Here is a 15113-nt window from a genome sequence, read left to right as displayed (position 1 = left end):
TTTTTTAAAAATCACTTTCAGTGAAAACAACAGTCCCTGAAATAAGACACAGAGCATTTGCTTCTCCCTGGTTATGATACTTCTACGTGGCAACCTTGTAGGAATAGGCTCTCCATGATCCCTGGGAGCAGATGGTCAAGTCCATGCTGCTCCTGGCCCCAAAGCTGAACAAGGACAACCTCACTGTGGAGCTGATGAAGCTCTTTCTGCAGCTGCAGGCCAAGGACAAACAGGGCCCCATCAGCTGCAACACCATCTGCCTGGGCAAAATCAGCTCCTACTTCAATAACAGCACAAGACACAGGGGCCTCACTTCCGCCTCCAGGTGGCCACTAAGGACCCATTTGCACCACCTCAGGTCACAGGTGTTTTGGGCTTCACTGCCAGCCATAATGTTCACTCGATGAACAATTAAGCCCACAAGATCCTTCCTGCCTGTGTTCTGCAGCCTCACTGTGGATTCTGAGAAATCCACGCAGGACGAGGCCTTCAAGGCCATTCAAAGCTGCCTGTCCAAACTGGAGTCTGTATCAGAGGACCCCACACAGCTGGCCAAAGTGGACTTCTCATGTAGCCAGCTGGGCAGGCTGGGCCATGACAGGGGTCACATCGCTCACTTCTATGCTGATCTATGCACACCCCATGGCTTAGCCAAGACCAACCTCCCCCAGAGACCTGTGCCTGAGGGACATCCTGCCCCAGCCCCCATCCCATCCCTGCCATACCCATGACCTGAGGCCACTGGGAGACACAAAAGAGGAGGGCAAGGATACAGACGAGGACAGCAGTGCTGTCCAAAGATGGGAGGACGAAGCCTGGCGCAGCTTAGAGTAGGAGGTCAAATGTGCATCAACCAAGCAAGACTACTATAGTACTAAGGGCCAAGACACCTGGGCTGGGCAGAGCAACAATCCAGCCACAAATCCCCAGAGTCAGACTGGACTAATTGGGAAGCTGAGGGCTCATGGGAGCAAAGTTGGCAGGAGCACATCTCTGAGCTGTCCCCTGAGGATGCACAGCTGCCAGTGAGTATAACCAGGGTGGACCAGAGCTTAGAGACAAAGGTGATCCCTTTGCTGCCCTGTCAGCACATCAAGAGGCTGGTGCCCAGCCAAGATGGGAGGACCTGGAGACTGAGCAGATAGGCAAAGACTGAGCTAGCCTAGAAGAATCACAAGGAGTATCAGCAGGAGGTGGAGGCCAACCACACTGAAAAAAAGGTGGCCAAGGACCTCGTGAAGCTGGACTGAACCCCCGTGTGGGCACTTCCCAGTTACAGACAGCAGGCCCCAGAGATGTTATGTGTTGTACAAGCCATGTGAGCCACGCTGGCCTGGCCAGGCACATCTCCCATGTATATAATCAGAGCCACAGTCAATTCTATTTTAGGGACAGAAGGAGGGAGGGAGGGAGGAGTATATGACAAGGTTCACAACCTCAAGGAACTTACTTTCTAATAGAGATATGAACTGAACACATGGTAAAAACTAAAGAACCACAGATAAGAGATGAAGTATTAAATCAAGTGTAGACATTTAATACTGTAGGAGTTAAGAGACATGGAAAAAAACAAAGACTGGCTGGAATCAACAGAAAGTCCTATGAGTACAGTTCTAGAGAAAACACTTTCCTCACCCTAGGATGACTAATCAAAGTTAAGACTCCTCTGAGCAATCATCAACAAAAATCACCTTACCAGACTACCTTGATATGTGAAACAGGTATGGTCCTTGTCTCAAAGTGTTTACAATCAAAGAAGACATAGAAGAAATGCCAATTAAAACATTATAGTTCATCACCAGGGGCCTTCAAGAATGATGGTAATAATTCTTTCTTGATTTGGGTGCTACATCAAGGGTACATTCATTTTGTAAAAATTCAACGGTTCTGAATTTATGATATGTGCATTGTTCTATATGTATGTTACCCAGTAAGTTTGAAAAAAAAAAGGATTACAGCTTCAGTCCTAACCATTTTCATAGGATGCAGTTATGCATCTCCCATTGCCTACTGGACAATACCATCTGGATGTCTTGTCCTCAGACTCCATCTTGCCTTCAAAAACCAAAGTCCCTCCAGATTTTTCTATTTCAATGAACGGCAGATATTTAAGCTGAAAACCTTGGACTTAACAAAGTGTGAAAGTGTTAGTTGCTCAGTTGTGCCCAACTCTTTGTGATCCTATGTACTGTAGCCTACCAGGTTCCTCTGTCTATGGAATTCTCCAGGCAAAAATACTGGAGCGGGTTGCCATTGCTTTCTCCAGGGGATCTTCCCAACCCAGGGATCAAACCCAGGTTTCCTGCATTGGAGGCAGATTCTTTACCATCTGAGCAACCAGGGAAGCCCTGATAAAGGAAAAGCAAGGAAGCTAAGGAAATGGAGCAGAGAGTGGGATAAGTGGTAAAAGATGAAGTCAGAGAACTAAGAGGGATCAGATCATCTAGAACCTTATAGGCCACTGTAAAGATTTTATTCTGCCAAAAAAAAAGGAAGCCACTGTAGAGTTCTAAGCATGACATGACCTGACTTTAACAGCATCTCTGATTTAACACCATCCCTCTGGCTGCTATATTAAGAATATACTGTAAGAGAACAAAGTCAAGAGGAAGAGATTACTTAGGAGATTAAATTAGATAATGGTACCTAACACAACATCTGGCATATAAGTAACCCTTAGGGGGAAGCTTTTTCACAGAGTAAGAATGAATTCCTATCATGTTGGACCATACACTAGTAAAATAAACAGCTAAATTAAGGCTGAACTTCTGGGGAAAAGCAAGTATATCTCATGCAATTTTTAGGCTCATCAAAAATAAAAATGCTTAAACAAATAAGAATTGATGACTTTTACAATGATTCCCTATTTCCCATAAAGATGACACAAGAATGTCTGTTCCTAGCCACATCTTTACTAGCATGCCACTCAGAAGGCCGAGTATTCTCTAAAAATGAAATTAAGGAGAATCTGAGAAAATAAAGTATGCTTCTGCATGAACATTTCAATCTGGAAAAATCTGTTATCAAATCTATTACTATTTCAAAACAGCATCAATATTGGTTAGCTCTATTGATCTAATTATCTTAAATTCTTACTGGCAACATAAAATGCTGGTTGCAAGAAATAGAACTATTTAAAATAAAAAAGGCAGTTATAACACTTTAAAAAGATCTGAAAAGTAACCTGCAGTGCTGAAAAGCTTTCATTTTGAACATATAAATACAGTTAACAGCTTGGAAAACAATCTGATTGACACAAACATGCATAATCCTAATAAGGAGTCACCTGGGTGAAGACCGGTACATATGGACTCTGACCTCTCCATCCAAACTTAGTGAATGCAATTTGGGATGAAATTCTTATGGGCTTCAACCTCTATATTAGGCTCAGGGATGCAGACTATTCTATTCCCACTCCTTAATCCTAAAGCCCTAGGTATCACCTCAAGCTATCCTACACTTTCTCTATGAAATCAAGACTCCACACCATAGGTACCCCACAGTTCCAGGAGACAGCAGTTCAGTTCAGCTGCTCAGTCATTTCCAGCTCTCTGTGACCCCATGGTCTGCAGCATGCCAGGCTTCCCTGTCCATCACCAATTCCGGGAGCTTGCTCAAACTCATGTCCATCAAGTCAGTGATGCTATCCAACCTTCTCATCTTCTGTCATCCCCTTCTCCTCCTGCCTTCCATCTTTCCCAGCATCAGGGTCTTCTCCAATGTGTCAGTTCCTCGCATCAGGTGGCCAAAGTATTGGAGCTTCAGCATCAGTCCTTCCAATGAATATTCAGGACTGACTTCTTTTAGGATAGACTGGTTGGATATCCTTGATGTCCAAGGGACTCAAGAGTCTTCTCCAACACCACAGTTCAAAAGCATCAATTCTTTGATGCTCAGCTTTCTTTACAGTCCAACTCTCACATCCATACATGACCACTGGAAAAAAACATAGCTTTGACTAGACGGACCTTTGTCAGCAAAGTAACATCTAGGTCTGTCACAGCTTTTCTTCCAAGGAGCAAGCATTTTTTAATTTCATGGCTGCAGCAGTCACCATCCGCAGTGATTCTGGAGCCCAAGAAAATAAAAGTCTGTCACTGTTTCCATTGTTTGCCCATTTATTTGCCATGACGTGATGGAACCAGATGCCATGATCTTAGTTTTCTGAATGTTGATTTTTAAGGAACTTTTTCACTCTCCTCTTTCACTTTCATCAAGAGGCTCTTTAGTTCCTCTTCTCTTTCTGCCATAAGGGTTGTACCAGGAGGTAGTAACAGGGTTGTCAAAAACACTGACAAGGGCATTTCAGTTTGTAAATGGTAATAATGTTGACAATAATAGCAACAAATACCTACTAACTGCCTACTATATGCCAAGCATTGTCTTCAGCACTTTACATTCTTATCTAATCAATTCTCACAGCAAGCCTAAAGTAGATATTATCATCTCCACTGTACTGATGTGGAAAAAGTTAAGTAACTTTTAAGAGGCACACAGAAAGTAATGTGAACCAGGAGAAGACTGGTAGTGCGGGGGCAGCGCAGGCAGGAAATGATTAGTTTTAGAGGATCAATAAATTAGAAAAGCAAAGGATTTTTCAAAAAACGAATATTGCAAGTTAGAAGTCCTTCAAGGCCTTCAAGGATTCAAGGCCTTTCAAAAGAAAATGAGTTCCACCATAGAGTTCTACTATTCTATCTTCTTAATGATGGTGAAGGTGGTGGGTGTATGATAGGGGTCATCACACTACGAGGCCTGATGTCTACTTTTGTAAATAGTTTTACTGGAATACCATCACATGCATTCACTTATGAATTGTCTATGGCTGGTTTTATGATACAACAGCATAGATGAGTTGTTAAGGCAGAGACACTCAGGCCCACAAAGTCTAAAATATTCACTATCTGAACATTTACAGAAAAAATTTGCCAACTCCTGGTCCATGAATATAAGAGCCAAAAAAGATCATGAAAAATGAAGGGCTCTTGGCAGATGATAAGCACCTGGAAAATAATGGTTTAAGACTGCAATGGCACATCTTCCTGGAAAAACCATGTTTTTAATACTATTTGAAGACAAAGCCAAGAGGTCAGTTTCTGATTTTTACCTAAGTACTTAATACTTAACCTCCTGCCACTTCAGGAATTCTGAAGAACACATCTAGTAAATGGATAATCATCACTAAATTATTTGGAGGATAATTAGAAAATGTGTAGACTTTGCAGAGGTTTTACTTCTTTTATTCTCTGGCTGCCCAATTTTTGAATGATTTGCTACTTAGCACTTCCAGTGCAGGTAGACAGGAAAATAAAAACATATGAGATGCAAGCTGGTCAGTTCTATCAGCAGGTAAATACTCATTGGGAAAGACCAGGAAATTGTTACAATGTGTTAGCAAAACTAAAGTTTTAAATACCAACAAAGTAAATTCAATGTAAGTCAACAGTGGGACACATCTTAAAAAAAAAAAAAACCTCTAAAAATGGAGGTGTGGCTCTCTTATAGCTATTTGAACACAAAGATCCCCAAGTGGCAAAGTCTCCCCAGACACCCTCTAGGAGTTAAGTGTGGGAAGTCTTGCACAGGAACCAGTGCAAATACCAGAAGTTTTTGGAGTGGTGAAGCTTCAGGTCAGCCTGAAAATCTATGACTTCTCTGGCACAGTCAGGCTCAAGCCCACTCCCTGCCTCACGGTCTCTATATGTGTTCTAAGAGACAGACAGCACTGTGAATAGGCCAAAGCTGCAGATATCCCCCCATGTGGACATTACGGTGCTAAAGAAATTCAACAAGAATAAGAAACTGGTCAAGAAGCTGGCCAAGAAGCACGATGCCTTTATGACTCAGTCTTCAGCAGACCCCACAAATTCTGGGCCCAGGCCTGAATAAGGCTGGCAAATTTCATTCCTTGTTGACTCACAATGAGAAGATGGTGGCTAAAGTTAATGAAGTCCATGATCAAGCTCCAGTTGAAGAAGGTGCTGTGTATGGCAGTGGCTGTTGGCCACATGAAGATGACAGATTATGAGCTTGTGTACAACATCCACTTAGTTGTCAACTTCCTGGAGTCACTGCTCAAGAAAAATAGGCAGAACATCTGGGTTTTATACATTAACAACACCATGGGCAAGCCCTAGCACCTATATTAAAACACACAACTTAATAAACCATGCTTCCCTGGTGGCTCAGCAGGTAAAGAATCCACCTGCAATGTGGGAGACCTGGGTTTGATCCCTGGGTTGGGAAGATCCCCTGGAGAAGAAAAAGGCTACCCACTCCAGTATCCTGACCTGGAGAAGTCCATGGGTTGTATAGTCCATGGCTTCACAAAGAGTAGGACACAACTGGGAGATTTTAACTTTCACTTAATAAACCATAATCCCACCATTCAGTTCAGTCACTCAGTTGTGTCCAACTCTTTGTGACCCCATGGACTGCAGCATGCTATGCTTCCCTATCCATCACCAACTCCCAGAGCTTGCTCAAACTCGTGTCCATTGAGTCAGTGATACTATCCGACCATCGCATCTCCTGTCATCCCCTTCTCCTTCTGCCCTCAATCTTTCCCAACATCAGAGTCTTTTCCAATGTGTTGGTTCTTCGCAGCAGGTGGCCAAAGGACTGGAGCTTCAGCTTCAGCATCAGTCCTTCCAACAAATATTCAGGACTGATTTCTTTTAGGATGGACTGTTTGGATCTCCTTGCAGTCCAAGGGACTCTCAACGGTCCTCTCCAACACCACAGTTCAAAACCATCAATTCTTTGGTGCTCAGCTTTCTTTATGGTCCAACTCTCACATCCATTCATGACCACTGGAAAAACCACAGCTTTGACTAGATGGACCTTTGTCAGCAAAGTAATGTCTCTGCTTTTGCTGTCTAGGTTGGTCATAGCTTTTCTTCCAAGGAGCAAGCGTCTTTTAATTTCACAGCTGCAGTCACCATCCACAGAGATTTTGAAGCCCAAGAAAATAAAATCTGTCACTGTTTCCATTGTTTCCCCATCTATTTGCCATGAAGTGATGGGACCAGATGCCATGATCTTAGTTTTCTGAATGCTGAGATTTAAGCCAGCTTTTCAATCTTCTCTTTCACTTTCATCAAGAGGTTCTTTAGTTCCTCTTCACTCTCTGCCATAAGGGTGTTGTCACCTACATATCTGAAGTTACTGATATTTCTCCCTGCAACTTTGATTCCAGCTTGTGCTTCATCCATCCTGGCATTTCACAAGATGTACTCTGCATATAAGTTAAATAAGCAAGGTGACAATATACAGCCTTAACGGACTCCTTTCCCAATTTGGAACCAGTCCATTGTTCCATGTCTGGTTCTAACTGTTGCTTCTTGACCTGCATACAGATTTCTCAGGAGGCAGGTAAGGTGGTCTGGTATTCTCATCTCTTGAAGAATTTTCCAGTTTGTTGTGATCCACACTGTCAAAGGTTTTGGCGTAGTCAATATAAAGCAGATGTTTTTCTGGAATTCTCTTGCTTTTTCTGTGATCAACTGGATGTTGGCAATTGGATCTCTGGTTCCTCTGCCTTTTCTAAATCCAGCTTGAACATCTGGAAGTTCTCAGTTCACATACTGTTGAAGCCTACCTTGGAGAATTTTGAGCATCACTTTGCTAGTGTGTGAGATGAGTGCAATTGCGGAAGTTTGAACATTATTTGACATTTTCTTTCTTTGGGATTGGAATGAAAAAGGACCTTTTCCAGTCCTGTGGCCACTGCTGAGCCTTCCAAATTTGCTGGCATATTGAGTGCAGCACTTTCACAACATCATGTTTTAGGATTTCAAAAAGTTCAGCTGGAATTCCATCACCTCCACTAGCTTTGTTTGTAGGTGATGCTTCCTAAGGCCCACTTGCCTTTGCACTCCATGATGTCTGGGTCTAGGTGAGTAATCACACCATCATGGTTATCTGGGTCAATAAGATCTTTTTTGTACAGTTCTTCTGTGTATACTTTCTACCAGAACCTGAGAAGAAAATATTCCTCTATTCGCTGGGCTGGCTTGTCAAAATCTGTACTAGTATATCCTGTTTGGGGCACCACTTTTTAAGGGGACCAAAGAAGGCCAACAAGGTTGGGAAGAATATTCAGACACTATATTTTTAAAAGGTTGAAATTATTGAGAATTCTTTTTAATTTTTGCTTTTGCTTTAACTTTAATAAGCATTACTATAGGGCTTCCCTAGTGGCTCAGATGGTAAAGAATCTGCCCATAATGCGGGAAACCTAGGTTCAATCCCTGGTTGGGAAGAGCCCCTGGAGAAAGGAATGGCAACCCACTCCAGTATTCTTGCCTGGAGAATTCCATGGAGAGAGAGTTGGATGTGACAGATGACTCACACACACACAAGCATTACTATAGCACTAAACAATAAAACAATCAAAAAGAAATTTCAAATTTTAATTCATTAAACAATCAACATGATTTATTGAAAACTACTACAGGCTAGGCACTGTTCTAGGACAGACCAGTCTAGACTCTTGACTTCTTAGAGCTTGCATGCTAATGGAAAACACAGAAAAATCAATAAATAATATAATTTCTGATACCTACAGTCTTACTACTGACCATGACTTTGTATTACTCTGAATATCTATATTCATGTGTATATATTTTTATAGGGTTTGGGGTTTTTTTAGGCATTTTTTTTTAAAGATCCTCCTTTAAAGCAGGATCTTTGCACTTTTGGTTCTACTCTTCCTTTAATATTATTTTTGAAAACATACTTTGCAAGTTGGTGCAAAGACTTTAATATGTGTTTTGCATTTTTAACACAATTTACTTAATATTCCTCCATTCTTCCAACACATGTTATGTCCAGCCTTTGCTGTAAATGCAACAAAGGACTAGGTTGGGAGTGAATTCCCTCTCCAGAGAAATTTGGGCAAGGTAGGCAATAATCTATTAAGTTTGCAGGAGGGCTTTTTTTTTTTTTTTAAGCTGTGCCAAGCTAGTATGAAAGTGCTGAGTCCTAACCACTGAACCACCAGGGAATTCTCTGCAGGAGGACTTTAAAGCTGGTGGTAGGATCCCAGAACATTAGAACTAACATGCTTAAATAATAAGGAAGCAGGCCATATCCAATCACTCCAGGCAAAACCTCAGCTAAAAAACAGAATTCTTAATGTGGTAAGAGATAGTAGAGTAGAGGTACATGAGCTCTAGCAAAGAGCTCCAGCTGACTACTGGCAAGGAAGCAACCCTCTGGCACTCTGTGAGAGTACACTACCAAGTGCAGAGAAACTTCTCTCAAACTCCTTCTCAGTCTGCTGTAAGAAATTAAAAGCATGAGGCTAACCTTTAGGAAACTTAGTGGGAACTTCAGTGGTATCAGGAGAAGAGAACGGGCCAATAAGGGCAGTTATAAAGTCAACCCTGGTAATCCCAAAGGCACCACCGAGGTCAGCTCTTGAGAAGATCACACAAGAATATCAGTGGCCAATTAAGGTCACCAGACAGTAGAGCTTTGGGCAGCACAGCCAACTGCAGCAGAACCAACAAATCAACATCCACAGAACAGTCAGGAGCCAGTAAACCATGATTTGGAAGGACTTGGTGATAATCAGTCTCAAAATCAAAGGTGATTTTCATAATCATTGCCTAGAAGATTTAAGATGTAGGGATAGATTATGAAGATAATTTAAAGAAATCACTTAAAGGTTGTCATGAAAGCAAGAATATAGAATATAGAATATTCTGGAGGGTTCTGGAATGGAAGTTTCTAAAAAAGCTTTTCAAATCAGCATAAGGAATAACCTTTTGACCTCTAAAGCTACTCAACAATGAAACAAGTTTCTTCACAAAGTGGTAAGATCCCTTGTTATTAGATATATTTAGCAAAAAGTGATCAACTTTTGTGGCTTTTGTAAAGGAGAATCTGAGTTTGACTGGAGTTTTTTGTTGTCATTCTTTACTAATGTAAAGAATTTTTACATTATCTTTAAATGTAATTTTATTTTTATCAAAGTTATCCACAAATAGGAACATAAAGATACAAGGATAAACATCAGTTAAGCAAACCTGAAGGACAGTTAATGAACATGCCCCCAAAAAGGAGAGAAAAATTAAAATGAGGTAATTCATTCAAGAAACACTGTGCTCTTATTACATACCATGTTCTGTACTAAGTACTAGCGAAACAAACAGCAACAACAAAATAGACTAAAAATAAATAAAATAACATACAGAATCAATACAATGTAATATCCTCAAGTATATCCAGGAACAAAACAAGCACATTAGTGGGAAAACTAATAAAGTCCAAATTAAGCCTGGAATTTACCTAATAGTAATATATCAATGTTGGTTTCTCAGGTTTGACAAAGGTACCCTCATAAAGTAAGATGTTAACATTAGGAGAAACTGGATGAGGAGTATAGAAAATCTGTTATAATCTTTACAACTTTTCTATAATCTAAGATCATTCGCCAAAAGGTCTACTTTAAAAAAAACTCAACCCTTAATGTAAAGTTATTGCAGTTCCTCAAAAAATTAAACACAGAATTACCACGTGATCCAGCAATTCTAACAATACTTCTAGATATATACTCAAAAGCATTGATAGCACAGACTCAAAGAGATGTTTATACACCCATGTTCATAACAACATAATTCACACCAGCCAAAAGGTAGAAACAACCCAAATATCCATCAACAGATAGGTGGATACGCAAAAAAAACATGATATATACATGTAACAGACATGACTTAGTGGCTAAATGACAACATATAATAGAATATTATTCAGCCAATCTTAACACATGGTACAACATAGATGAACTATGACACATCAGGCTAAGTGAAATTGTTGCTGTTTAGTCCCTAAGTCATGTCCAACTCTTTTGTGACCCCATGGACTGTAGCCCACCAGGCTCCTCTGTCCATGGGATTTCCCAGGCAAGAATACTGGAATAGGTTGCTATTTCCTTCTCCAGGGGATCTTCCCAACCCAGGGATCAAAACTGCATGCCCTGCATTTGTATGTGATTCTTAACCACTGAGCCACCAGGGAAGCCCTAAGTAAAATTAGCCAGTTTCAAAAAGACAAATATTAGGTTGGTACAAAAGTAACTGTGGTTTTTTGCATTGTTGAACTTTCCCATTTGATACTGGAATAAATTCTTAAATGTGGTTAAGTTATACATCATTTTAATGCACATTTCTCACTTTTTTTTTTTGCTAATGACATTACTTAGTATTTATACTTATTTTAGACTATAAAAATGATGTCAGACAAAAAGCAAATTCGAGCAATTTTTTTATTTGAGTTCAAAATCAGTCATAAAGCAGCGGAGACAATTCACAACATCAACAATGCATTTGGCCCAGGAACTGCTAACAAACGTACGATGCAGTGGTGGTTCATGAAGTTTTGCAAGTGATGAGAGCCTTGAAGATGAGAAGCATAGTGGCCAGGCAATGGGAAGTTGACAATGACCAACTGAGAGCAATCATCCAAGCTGATCCTCTTACAACTACGCAAGAAGTTGCTGAAGAACTCAACGTTGATCATTCTACAGTCATTCGGCATTTGAAACAAATTGGAAAGGTGAAAAAGCTTAATAAGCGGGTGCCTCATGAGCTGACCACAAATCAAAAACTTTGTTGTTTTGACATGTCACCTTTCACTCCACCTAACAATAACAAATCATTTCTTGATCAGATTGTGACATGCGATGATTGAAAAGTATATTTTATACATTGTGTGATGACCAGCTCAGTTTTAGACTGAGAAGGAGCTCCAAAGCACTTTCCAAAGCCAAACTTGCACCAAAACAAGGTCATGGTCACTGTTTGGTGGTCTGTGGCTGGTCTGATCCACTATAGCTTTCTTAATCCCAGCAAAACCATTAAATCTTTGAGTAGTATGCTCAGCAAATCAATGAGATGCACCAAAAACTGCAATACCTGCAGCCAGCACTGGTCAACGGAATGGGCCTAATTCTTCCCCATGACAATGTGCGACCACATATTGCATGACCAATGCTTCAAAAGTTGAACAAATTGGGCTACCAAGTTTTGCCTCATCTGCCATATTCACCTGCCCTATCGCCAATCAACTACACTTCTTCAAGCATCTAGACAACCTTTTGCAGGGAAAATGCTTCTGCATCCAGCAAGAGGCAGAAAATGTTTTCCAAGAGATCATCAAATCCTGAAAAACATGGATTTTTACGCTATAGGAGTAAATGAACTTACTTCTCACTGGCATAAATGTGTTGATTGTAATGGTTCCCATTTTGATTAATAAAGATGTGTTTGAACCTAGTTATAATGATTTAAAATTCACAGTCCAAAACCTCAATTACTTTGTACCAACCTAATAGTTGGTGATGAACAGGGAGGCCTGGCGTGCTGCGATTCATGGGGTCACAAAGAGTCGGACACGACTGAGCGACTGAACTGAACTGAATATTCTGTATGATTTCACGTATGTGGGGTATTTGTAGTAGTCAAATTCACGGAGACAGAAAGCAGAATGGTGTGCTGGGGACCAGGGTGAGAGGAAAACGGTAAGTTAAATAGTATTTTATAGGTACCGAGTTTCAGCCTGGAGAAATGAAAACCCTGGAGATGGACAGTGATGATGACTGCACAACAATGTGAACATACTTAGTGCCAGAGAACTGGAAACTTACCACTGGTTAAAACAGTGGATTTTATATTATATTTTATTACAATTTTTTAATATAGTCAAATAAATACAATGATAGAGGTATGAACAGCAGAACTCTAATTCCCCTGAGACTCTGACTTCTAAGATGAGTTCTGAACAAGACAGTCGTCCTAGGAAAAAAAACTGGGGGAAGGAACACTGAATACAGGTAGAGGTGTATTAAGCATGGTAGTTTATAACAGCAATCAGAAAACTACAACCCCATAGGCCATGTTCTGCTATCTTTTTTTGTATAGCCCACGGACTAAGAATGGTTTTTACATTCTTTAATGGCTGAAAAAAAATTAATCAAATTTTAATGTTCATAATTAAAGTTTCCCTGGAACAGAGCCATGATCATTCACTTACATGTTGTCAATAGATGCCTTCATGCTACCACAGCACAAGTGAGTAATCATAGACAAAAAAGGCCCCCAAAACTTAAAATATTATCTGGCCTTTTACAGAAAAAGTCTGCCAACCCCTGGTCTAGAGGCCTGAAAGTAGTACCTGTAGTATGGATTTAACGAAGATGTGTCTGAGAGAGACAGACAGTGAATGAGATAAGCTACAAGGTGCGCGTGCTTAGTCCCTCAGTCATGTCGGACTCTTTACAACCCCATGGACTGCAGTCTGCCAGGCTCCTCTGTCCATGGAGTTTTCCCAGGCAAGGATACTGGAGTGGGTTGCCATTTCCTTCTCCAGGGGATCTTCCGGGACCAGAGATCAAACCTGCACCTCCTGCATTGGTAGGCAGATTCTTTAACAGTGGTAGGTAGCATATTTGAAATTTTTATTTCCTTTTTTGTGCTTATCTATGTTTTTCATATCTTCTCAAATGAGAAGAAAACTGCTTTTATAATTCAAATCCAAAAATAAGTACTTTTAAAGTCATATTCATACACACACATTTTTTTCTCTAGGTTCTATACACTTCTCCCCTCCCCCTCAACTGCTCCCACCCCTTCAGCCTTAGGCAGGAGAAAATATGTCTAAGGAAACCTATCCATACAGCAAAACTATAAGAAGATGCCTCTGTCACACTTACAAAGGTTAAATAACATTCTACCTTTTCAAATCACCTATTTGCTTTATAGGCATGAAAGAATAAAATGTTGGAAAGCAATGCATTGGCAGAGCACTCTTCCCCTATAGAGCTTTCATCACATCAAAGAGTCAAATCAGTAATACCTTTTTGAAACTAAAAATTTTGTTAAAGGACAGGAGAAAATGCAGAGCTTGCAAGTCAGGTCAAAATGTTGAAACAGATGCAAGATAAGACCATATATCTCTGCAAATATAATTATGGGCTTAAGAAATGCAAAGTCTTTGATTTATACACAGTACTTTGCACTTACTGATACACTGCTTGTTAAGATTAAACTCCTTTTTAATGTTATGTTTCAATTCCTTGACTAAATTGTCAGGGATTTGTGTGCAAGGAACCAGAACTTTTCTTTTGTGCATCCCCCACAGCACCCCATACAGTGCCCATATATGGTGGTGCTTAATACATACCTACAATTGAATGACAGAATAATTAACCCTACTTGAGCTCACAGACTGAAACCTGCACACCTACAATTCACACCATTAAGTCTGTCTCTATGCAATAGTTTAAAGACATTCCTGGGGTGGGTACTGCTGATTCTACTGGATTTATTACATTGGGTTTCTCCTTTAGCAAAGAGCTCAAAGTACACATGTAATGTTAAAATAGAATTCCTGACTACTGAGAAGGTGGGTGTGAAAGTGGGCAAATGAAAGAAGAAATCTATTCTAATACCTTGCCTTCAAAGAATAAGCATTATTCAACTCCAGAGATTAAACCGCTCTAAAAATGTCTCTGAACTAAGGCTCCTAATTGACAGTATTAAACTTTGTATTGGCTAAATTCCATCACAATAAATATCATTAAAACCAAAACTCACCATTAAAAAAACCCTAAAAATCTCAGCTAATGATCCATATGTTCATGTATTGTAAGATAAAGTTTTAGTTATTTACTCTCTTTTGCCAAAACAAAACTTCTAAACTTTTTCCAAGCATTAGCTTGAGCATCTACTACATGCCACACACTAGGGAAACAAATGAATTTAAAAAGCCAGTCAAGGGTCAGGATGGGGAACTCATGTACACCCATGGCTGATTCATGTGAATGTATGGCAAAAACCACCACAATATTGTAACGTAATTAGTCTCCAATTAAAATTTTTAAAAAATTTTTTCAAAAAAAATAAACACTATTTACCCACCAAGGGGGGGGGGGGGGGAAGCCAGTCAGTATCAACAGACTTTATATTCTGCTATAAATTAAAGTACCAACAACAGAGATGAGGAAGTACTGTGCACTGAGGAGCAAACTTTTATCTGTGGAAATTTAGGGAAATTACATAGCAAATGTAAGCTACACACAGAAGACTGAGCAAGAGTTTGAGGCAAAG

General features: G+C 40.2%; 1 protein-coding gene and 2 pseudogenes across 2 annotated transcripts in view; 2 read left to right on the top strand and 1 right to left on the bottom strand.

Moving 5' to 3' along the window:
* The window catches only part of MGA (MAX dimerization protein MGA), a 147674-nt gene that overhangs the window by 125737 nt on the left and 6824 nt on the right, over positions 1 to 15113 (bottom strand). The gene's annotated exons all lie outside the window — the stretch shown is intronic.
* LOC110127399 (N-terminal kinase-like protein) lies at positions 132 to 1250 on the top strand (annotated as a pseudogene).
* On the top strand, positions 5030 to 6137 carry LOC110127400 (large ribosomal subunit protein uL1 pseudogene; annotated as a pseudogene).

This window comes from Odocoileus virginianus, chromosome 6 (assembly GCF_023699985.2).
Source record: "Odocoileus virginianus isolate 20LAN1187 ecotype Illinois chromosome 6, Ovbor_1.2, whole genome shotgun sequence".
In the NCBI taxonomy this organism is placed as follows: Eukaryota; Metazoa; Chordata; class Mammalia; order Artiodactyla; family Cervidae; genus Odocoileus; species Odocoileus virginianus.
Note: the sequence above shows the minus strand (reverse complement) of the source record. Positions and strands in the feature narration are given on the sequence as shown.